This window comes from Mesocricetus auratus, unplaced genomic scaffold (assembly GCF_017639785.1).
Source record: "Mesocricetus auratus isolate SY011 unplaced genomic scaffold, BCM_Maur_2.0 Super-Scaffold_100008, whole genome shotgun sequence".
In the NCBI taxonomy this organism is placed as follows: Eukaryota; Metazoa; Chordata; class Mammalia; order Rodentia; family Cricetidae; genus Mesocricetus; species Mesocricetus auratus.
In genome coordinates, this window is record NW_024429192.1 from 66,370,379 (window position 1) to 66,380,421 (window position 10,043).

Consider the following 10,043-nt stretch of genomic DNA (forward strand, 5'->3'; position numbering starts at 1 on the left):
TCACTTCAGGCAGGAAAAAAAAGGAAGGAAAAAACCAATTGAGTCACTAGCCTGTGAAGGGGAAAGAAGGGAGTGCCTTGAGTGCATGAGGAAGGAGGGATCGGGAAGGATGCCTCAGGCTGCCATGAAGAAGTTCAGTTCTCGGGAGAACCCAGCCAATGTCGGGACACAGGGCAGATCAGTTGTCTCCCCTCCCTGCGTCTGTCCTCAAAGCCATCCCTCCAGAGGTGCCCTTATCAAATCCTTCTTTTGAGGTGGGGACACCGAGGCTCAGAGCTTGTTGAAGGCCACACAGCTCTTAAGCACGTATTTTCTGGCCCCAGAGCCACACCTAACATACCATCTCTTTGCTCCTTGCCGGAAATCAACAACTATCACCTGCCGTTGGGCAGAGAGTGCAGGTTTACCAAAGCACTGGGAAGGTGTGGGGAATGAGTAGCCTGGAAGATAGGAGGACTCTTGATTGACAGCGTGGATCTTTGGCACCCAATTCAAGGGGTCCTGGGGAGCCAGTGACGGCTTCTGAACAGGGAAGGAATGCATGACCCAGCTCTGTTTTAGGAAACCGGAGCAGAGGTGGGTGCTGAGAGAGAGAGATAGAGCACATGGCAGCGGAAAGCAAGGGCCTGGGTTAGGGTGGGTGGCAGGAGCAGTTGAGACTCAGGACAGATGTCATTCTCACTCCTGCCGTTGCAAATATTTGACCGCTGACTACATGCTTGACCTATGCTAAGTCATCTGATCCTGCGGTTGCGTCCATATCAGATCTCTCCCTCTGCCACTTCTCTTCTCTTTCCTCTGCTTGTGAGTCTCCATTTCTCCACACTTAGTACTTTTCCTATTCGGGACCGGGCCCTGAGACCCCTTCCTGAGTATAAGGGGATCCGGAGCTGAGAAAACTCAAGATCAAGGAATCTCAGAGCTGCTCGTTCTCCTGACAGCAGAGGAGTGTGAGAGCCGGAGACAATCAGTAACTTGTTCCATCAAGGAAAGGCCGGTGCACTGACCAGAGGCAAGAGGGCTTCCCTGCATCAATGCCAAGCCCCCACTCGGGACCTCTAGGTCAGGCTGGAGGCCCTGCAGCTGTGGTGAGTGCCAGATGGCATCCCAGTGGCCAGGCTGCAGGGCGCCTGAGGACCCTGTGGTAAGCTGGGGCTGGCAGCAGCTCCTCCTCTGGCGCTGTGTGCACAGAGCTCGGAAGGACTGAGTGAAGGGAGAGTGTGCAGTGTGGAGGGAAGGAATTGCCAATGACTCACCATTTGTAGTGTGGGTCACAGCTGCTCAGGGCCATCCCAGCCTGTGTGAGGCAGCTGCCATCTTCACCTTGTCAGGACAACGCTCTAGCCCAGGCAGCCAGAGCAGAGAAGGGGGTCTTACTGGGAAACGGCTGCATCGCCCAAAGAAACAGGGATGAGCCAGGAGTTAGGAAGCCCCTACAGCTCTGTTGGTGCTTTTTCCAATCGGAAAGCGTTGAAGGACCTCTTTATCTGTTCATGGGTATACTCCTCTTTGTCCTCCCTGGCCTCAAAATGTAGGGACTGTCTGTGAGTTAACGTGAGGAGAGGAGAGGGGAGTTGAGGAAAGGAGAGAAAAGAGGAGAAGAGAGCAGAGGAGGCAGAAGACAGGGCTGAGGAGGAAAGGACCTTTGCAACCCAGAGGTCATTAGAATTATAAATAGTGATGTTATTCCTAATATCACAAGCCTTCAGGGGGAATATATGACATAAGGCATCTTTGCAAGGAGTTTATTTGAAACCTTCACTGTCTTTGCCACTGCTCCATGAATTTTAAACGAGCTCAAAAATGGTAACTCTTCTGTTCTCTTTAATTGTATTCTCTTCCGTTTGGGCAGCTTTGCCTGAGCAGGCACACTTCAGGCACCTTAGGTCCGCATGTCTCTGTAGAACTTGCTTCCTAGCAGGAAGACCAATGTTAGTCAACATTGATAAGCAAGACAAAGATCTGTGGTGCCAAGAGGGGCTCTGTCCCAGCAGCAGAAAACCCTGACTCACAGGCTTGGGGGTGAGGTTCCAATGGCCTTGGTGGAGAGCAGGGGCTTACCAAGCAAATGGCCGTAGAGGTGCCTTCCTGGGAGCAATCCTCGGAGTGCATTGTGTGTAGCTGCTGCAGCACCTGATCATGCTGGGGTAGAGCGTCACAGGACCGCAGACAACATGGTTGGGGAGGCGACATGGGACCAAGCCTGTAGGGCTGTGTTAGTGCTTCCAGAGACTTGGGGTGTCACTGCAAGAGAAGTGGGACACGGAGGGAGGGCTTGAGCAAAGGAGTGGCACAATCCAGGGCATAGTTGAAGGCAGCCTGTGTTCCTCCACTGGAATGTTCTTTGGGTCTGGCAGGGTTCCTGCTCTCTTTCCCTGACCCATGCCCTCTGTGCTTCCTTTTTAGGTTTGAGACTGAGAATTCAAGAATTCTAGAATCACAGAGGAACGCTAACCATCTCGGCTGGAGAGAACTCTGTAATCACGTTTTTGTTTTTTTTAGAGAGGGGCTTCTTCCCACCCCCAGTGTTTAACGTGCATTTTCTAGTCCTGCGATGGCCAAGCTTCCAACATGGCAGGCCTCCAATTTGTTGAAATCCTTTTGTTCCACACACAGTGCTCCCGGAGGCCTTGAAGCTTATTACAGGTCACTTGGTAAATCGGAAGGCCCCCGCTTTCCTGATGTTGAACTCGGCTGGTTGAGCGTCAACCTAGGCACAAGGCCACCAAGGAAAAAGGTCTTCCCTGTAGAACAGTGTGTTGTTGCAGGTGGCAGTGGTGTACCAAACTTTCTCCTATCGCTTCAACAGGTCAGTGCTATGCCTCTGTGCCCATCTCCACCTTCAGGGAGCTCATTCTAGCAAAGTCTGATCTGCCGTGGGAGAGACTGCAGACACTTCAGAATCAAGACTCCTCCCACTGTCCATCAAGTGCATAACATATATCACACACCACCGAAGCTCAGGGTGTGCTGCTGTCTGCCCCACCAGGCTTTGGAGTTGAGATTCTCTGAATGAAACACTTGCTTCTTAGATTTTAGGGGATAGTTACAAAGAATTACCTGAAAAGCTGCTTTGGGGGTTTTCATCTAGAGATTACAGGTCTCAGGGCCAAAAATGCCAGATAAGAGGCAAATAAACCAAGCATCTGAGTAGGAGAAAGAACTGTAAGCAGTGTGGTCAAAAGTCAGTTTCTTTGCTGGGAATGCCACAACCCAGCGCAGACTGAGCCAGCTTAACCACCGAAGGCCTTGTCTTCCAGGCATGACTCTAGATGTCCTAAGTCTAGGTGTGAGCATAGTGGGTGCCTTATGAGGGCTGAGAAGGAAGACCTGTTCCAGGCCTTGACTTACAAGGGACATCTGCATATTCATACGGCATTCTCCCCATGTGCACATCCTTGTCTGTGTACAGATGTTCTCTTCTATGAGGATAGCAAACACACGGGATTAGAGCCCACCCTGAATTAGACCGCATTCTGGCTTGAGTAGTTCTTCACCGAGCTTGTCTCCATTGAAGATCACATTCTAAGTTACAGGTAGTTAGGCTGTCAACATAGTAATTTTAAGGGGGGCATAATTCAATCCATGACATTCAGCCAAAGCGCAAAGAAATCAGAAGGTTAGATTTGCCAGACTTACTGCTCTGATTTAAGGTTCATTCACCAACCAGTGCGTGAGTGGAAATGTGAGGGAAGCAATTGGCTCTCAACACCCTAGAAGAATCTGTCTACATCCAGGGTCCCGGGATATGTGCAGTCTGTGTTCCTAAACTCCCCTGAGCATGCATCTAGGTGGGACCATAGACGAAATTCCGAAGGTACAGGTGGGACTGGCATGGTCTGTACTCAGCAAGGTTCTGAGTGTGTCAGGTTAATTGCTGACGTGGCACTATAGGCAGCTTTGGGGATTTCTTTGCCAGTGCTGATTTCTGACTCTACAACCACAGAGGGACATAGAAAGAAGCCTCATTGGTCTTTGCTGTCTCATGTCTAAGAGCAGACATGTTAACAGAAAATCAAAACCTATAGTCCAGTGAATGGACTTTAGCCAGGGGGAGTGACTCATGTCTATAACCCTAGCACTTTGGGGAGCTGACACAGGAGTTGTGTTTTATTCTAGCTGTACAGAAAGACCCTGTCTCAAAAAAGACTGCTATCTTAACAGACTCTGGTTAGCTGGCTAGTATAGACTCACAAGTTGAATACAAACAAAGTAGAATAGAAAAATCAGGAAAAAATAAAACTAACGCAGCAGTAAAATTGTTGAAAGCCATGTTCTCATTTATAATACATAAGGCATGGAGTCTCACTCAGCAGCCACAGTGGCTCCCTCTTGTCTGCACAAAGACTCTAGCACCATCTAACTTTGAATGTGTTGGTTCTGTGACCTTTATCTGCACACACCTTTGGCTCACACAAGAAGCCAAGTTCACCTGGACACTTACTTGGCTCCAGCTCCTTCATGGCAGACACATGGCAATGAACCCACCCAAGCACTTTGTTAATGAGAACCAGACCAATAACCTCCAAGGCAGTGGTTCTCAACCTTCCTAATGCTTTGACCCTTTAATACAATTCCTCATGTTGTGGTGACCCCAAGCATAAAATTATTTTCGTTGCTACTTCATAACTGTAATTTTGCTACTGTTATGAATTGCAATGAAAATATCTGCAATGCGGGGATATTTGATATGTGGCCCTGTGACAGGGTCATTCAACACGTCCTCACCCCTTAAAGGATGGACACCCAAAGGTTGAGAACCACTTTTCCAAGGCATATGTAGTTGTTTTTGTGGATTTTTGTAGTATATCTACCAACATAAAATATGTCCTCTTTTTATTCAAAGTAATGTTGCCCCATATTGCACTAATTGTTGCCCTATAATACACTAATGTAACTATCTTGACTGGTTTATTTTCTGCTTAATAGATATAATGCAAATACAAACAAAGGGAGATCAAAAATTAGGTAGGAATATGACAAGAATTGGTGTTTTTTTTCAAGTTATGTACATAAATACTGAGCACTCCCCTCCCTTTAATAAAATTAAATAGCTCTCCAGGCACTGTGGAAGCTAAGACAGGTGGATTGTAAGAACTTTGGGGGCCAAGGAGTCACCTGGTCCACACAAGAAGATCCTGCCTCAGAAAACAAAATGATAAAACTTCTCACTGGTAAGTTGCATTGGTTCAAGGATCCATCAATGATAATGCCCACATCCTCTGCAGTTGTTTTGTCCAGACCACACTGTGAAGAAGTACAATGCCCTTCATTTCTGTTCTGTAGTGACATAAACTTATCTAGGATATCCGAGTGTAAATTGTAAGTGACAGACTCTGGGTCCTCACTCCAGCTTCGGCTGGCCTCTGTTTACCATTCTGTGCTCCTTTTCCCATTATCTTCACCCACACAGTCTTCATGGCCTCTTCAGCTGCAAGAGCTGGTAGAGTGGAAAGTCCTCTGGGCAAGCACCCTGCATCCTGGTCTAGGACTGTGGAACATTCCTTTACTCTGTGTGAGTATGTGTCACTGTGGTTGGTTTAATAAAGAAGCTAGCTGACTGGCCAATAGCTGAACAAGATATAAGGTTAGGCGGGAGAGCCAAACTGAGAATGCTGGGAGGAAGAAGGACAGAGTCTGAGGAGTCACCAGCAGATGCAAAGAGAAGCAAGATGGCCATGCCGTACTGAGAAAAGGTACCAAGCCATGTGGCAAAGCACAGATGAAAATCTGGGTTACCATAAATATAAGAGTTAGCTAGTACCGAGTCTGAGCTATTGGTTGAGCCTTGTAATTAATATTAAGTTTCTGTGTCGGTTATTTGGGAACTGATGGGTAGCAAAGAAAAGTTTGCCAACACAGGATAGTACCCTGTTGTCTAGTACAGGACCTGACAAGTCCCAGGAACTTAATAAATACTGATTCCCACTGAGTTGACGTTCATGACTTACACACTGCTGTGCCCTCTAAAGTTGATGCTGAAAAGATTTCCTGCCAGTAACTAGGTGATCACTGCCAGGCAGCTAGGAAACCAGACCCTTGGAAAGACTCATCCCCAGCAGCAGAGCCTGCATCCTTGGGATGCAGAGTCTCTGTGTCACAGCTAACTTCACCAGCATTGGAAATGCAGGTGGAATGACAAGCTGAAGAGATATCACCAACTCCATTTTTTATTTTTTTTATCCTTTCCCTAAGGACATCTCTAAAGGACACTGGAGATGTGTATTCTTATCGTTTAATAAGTTGAAAAAAATTTCCCTGGGTTTTTCCAACCTGTTAGCACTTCCTCCTTGAAGCTTTTACTTTCTCAACTTGGTAAGCAATCACTTTCAGTTACAGAATGTGCTGCTTATTGGTGTGACATATTAACCTGACAGCTTATCCGTCAAGACCTTCTTATAATTTACACAGTGTCTTGCCAAGGAAAACTATTGCTAGAGCATGAAGAAGGAGAGGACTTCTTTCCCTCACACTTCCTGATCATTCCACAATGGCCCTTCCTGTACAACTCTTGGACTGTCTACCCAAGAATCTGTGTAAACAATGGGCTGTAAGCGAACCAGGGAAGCAGGCTTGCTCATTGCTGCTCAGAATCACTCTATGTTTGCCATGAGTTCTCTAATTCATCTCATTTTCCCACCCCATACCATATCCCTCCAGGTTCACCAATAGGGTTAGTGGTGACTGCAGCAACATCAAGAATCCATGAGAAATGTGCGAGACCCTGCTCAGCTCCTGACATGCTCGCCCAGCTTGTGAAAATTAAACTCGCCCTCCCTGTTGTTCCCAAACTCTTCTTGGGTTGTGAGCAGCTTGCCCATGTGCCTCCATAAACCAGACCTCTTCTAAGCAACTCTTGTCCACCTTCAGTCTCATCGCCATCTCATCCCTAAGACTGGCTCATTTTCCTCCTTTTACTGAGTGTTTTCTAAGGCCCCACTAGATGGTTAGGATCCAACAGTAACCACGGTGGGCTTTAACTCTCCACCAACAATTCGTAGATAATTGTGTCACCATGGCACCAGTCAGTGAGCTTCTTTGAGCCTTGGTATCCTCATTTAATAAATGGGATTATCTAAGGCCAGTGTCAGTCAGGAGACACAATACCTAGGAGTCATGACAAAATATAAAGAGTTATGATGGCATCCCAATGTTTGTGGAGTGATTTCTAGAAGGTAATTGTTGAATCATCTCAGCTCAGGGTTTGCATCACAGTTAAGCCTAGAATGCTACTCTTCAGAGGTCTTTGCCAGGTCCTATTGTGTGAGATTATGTGCTAGGAGCCTTGACCCTACCTTCTGAAGAGAACATGTCCCCGGGGCATGTGTGATACAGGCCTGGAAAATCCCAAAGGAAGGGATCCTGTTTGTCTGGAAATGGCCTTTTGGCTGTGGGTGGTCTGGATATCAAACAATATTTAAGTATGAATTAGATTCTAACAAGGGTAAAAGGACCACATGATGAGGCAGGTCCTTCCAGGGCAGGAACACTCACAATGCCTCCAAACATCTGGTAGGGTTTGCTTGTTTTATAGGAGGATACCCACAAGTGTGTTTCATGGAGGGCTGTGTATGTGTGTGTGGGTATGTGTGTGTGTGTGTGTGTGTGCGCGCGCACACACACGCATGTGGGTATGCATGTGTGTGTTTCAGCAGATGTTACTGGTCTACCTTTGACCCATGCAGGTTCTGCAGTCAAGTTAACCATGCTTCTGTGCAAAAGGGAAAAGTAGAGAAAATGCTGGCCTGACTGTGTTCTTTATCTTTCCACAGAGTCCTGCCGGCCTCACTGCAGTCTGTTGGCCATAGTAGTGTTCAGGAGGAAGACACAGGATCCTCACTGTGCTGGGAGAGCCCCTCTTTTGCTCAGGAGTCTCTGTGACTCTAGCCCCACAATCCTGGTGGCATTCATCTCTACTCCCAGCAGCGCTGTTTGAAGGGTTTGCTCCTGCTGCTCCACATCAAGGCTCACTAAGAACTCAGAGGCCCACAGCCAGGACTCCAGAGCATTGCAAATGAGTAGGATACTGAAACCTGAAGACCAGAGGAGACAGAGTTTCTCTGTGCAGGCCTGGCTGTCCTGGAACTCACTCTGTAGACCTGGCACTCTGTAGCTCCACACTCAGAGACCTGCCTGCCTCTGCCTGCTGAATGCTGGAATTCAAGTCTTAAAAGCCCTGATTTAAACTTGCAGGACTGTTGGGAATGGCAGTAGCAAGGCAGGCTTCTGCTAGTGACAAGGATGAGGCAAGATAAGGAATACCAGGTGACAGTGCATGAGCGGGGATGGGGGTTTTAAGTGTCCCGAGGACCAACTTCCACTCACTCTTGAATCTCCTTGTGCCTGGCACAGCCAGAGACGCTATTTAAAGTCCTTCATGTTATAGGCTACACCACTGCCTTCCATGTCCCTCTTGACCATTTCCATTACAACATTATGTAGCCAAGCTACAGGCTGCTGCACACCTTCTCAATATCATCCTTTCTGCCTAGAATAGCCCCCCAAAGCCCCCATATGAACCAGTCATAGTTTCCATCTCCTCCATAAACTCCACTCAGCTTGGGGTAAGAAAATGTGTGTCTGCTGGCATGACAGCACAGTCACACCCTATCATAGGGGATCATGAAAGCAGTATGGATAGTGTATGTGTGTGGATTCCATAGAAACAAGTTCTCAACCTGCCGTGCAAGGGGTTTTGCCTTTGTACAATGTCAGTATAAGTCGTTCACATTTCTTCCTTCCAATTTTATCATTTCCTTTTGGACCGTCACAGGAGACCAGGACAATAAAGATTTTAGAGTTTAAAAAATAAAATTTCAATCACTGTAAAATTTAAATATTGACAAAAACTGTCATTGGAAATCAATAGCAGATGGTGTTTTTGTTTTCAATATGTACAAACATATGTATGGTACCCTGATATGTAGTCAGAGCTAAGAACATCATGTTATCTAACCTGTCAATTCCAATCAAATTGAAAACAGCTCAAATACTCAAAGGCAGAGATCTGGGTCACCAACTTCACCTTATCAATACCCTGAATGAAGAACCCTCCATCCCCAGCCTGCCTCTCTCTGTGTGCCCTTCAGGCAGGGCACTTCCTTATTGTAGTCTCAGTTTTATCCAATACACAGGCTAATGGACCATCCCTCCTGATCTTTCGCACTGATCATGTTTTATTCTGAGGAATCATTCCCAAATGGGAAAACTCAAAAAGAACTGGGAAGTCAAACCCCTTAGCTCTTCTTTCTAAGATCCATGGTCCCTTTCCCCTTTGGATTAACTCAGTTCCCTTGTGAGGTTCCTGTCTAGGGATATTGAGATATGGCAGGGGCTCCTAGGGAAGCTAGCTCTCAGTTGTGGGAAGAATGGAAAGACTGTATGAGCTTGGGCTAAAGTCCTAGAAAGGTCAGGACATGCAACAGGCTGGGAAATGACATTGTATTGCCAGGAGAGCCCTAAGTTAGACATCTTACTACATCATCCAATAGAGGAGATGTGGCAAGTCCTGGGCCTGGTAGCAGATGAAGCCCTATGATAAGGACTTTGTGCTCAGGAAGGCAGAGGCTCTCTCTGAACCTAAGTCTCAGCTGCCTGCTGCTGCTACTTCCTGGAGAAAGGCTTTCCTGAGCACTTCTTCCGGACTTGGAGGATCTATTTTCACAGAGCCTGTTTCCTCATCTGTGAATAAAAGGTTGGACTAGATAAATTCAATTTCACTCCAAGTCTGGCCATGAATACCGATCATGAATTCAAATTTTATCCTACTTTCCTTTCTCATGCTTTGGCTTCTGTGGGACGTTTGCATAATACCGATTATGAAGCAGTAAGGCTTGAGGAGTAGGCTCTGTGGTAAAGTGCTGCAGCAAAAAGCATAAGGACCCGAGCCTTGGATCCATGGCATCCAAGTAAAAGCTGGGCAGAGTGGTGCAGGTCTGCAATTCCAAGACTGGAGAGAGTCGGACAGGCAGATCTCTGAAGCTCCCTGGACAGCCGGGCAGCCTACCTGAATAAATGAGTTCCAGACAGTGCCTGTCTCCAAA

At 47.0% G+C, this 10,043-nt stretch overlaps 1 long non-coding RNA gene across 2 annotated transcripts; it reads left to right on the plus strand.

The window, feature by feature from the left end:
* The first annotated feature begins 792 nt into the window (after positions 1-792).
* LOC110341158 lies at positions 793-9,148 on the plus strand. Of its 2 annotated transcripts, none has more exons than XR_005878985.1 (3): positions 793-1,144; positions 2,407-2,809; positions 7,773-9,148. It is a non-coding gene; the product is annotated as an uncharacterized LOC110341158 (long non-coding RNA). The 2 variants fall into 2 exon arrangements; XR_002383035.2 differs by having other exon boundaries at positions 793-1,088.
* The last annotated feature ends 895 nt before the right edge of the window (positions 9,149-10,043 follow it).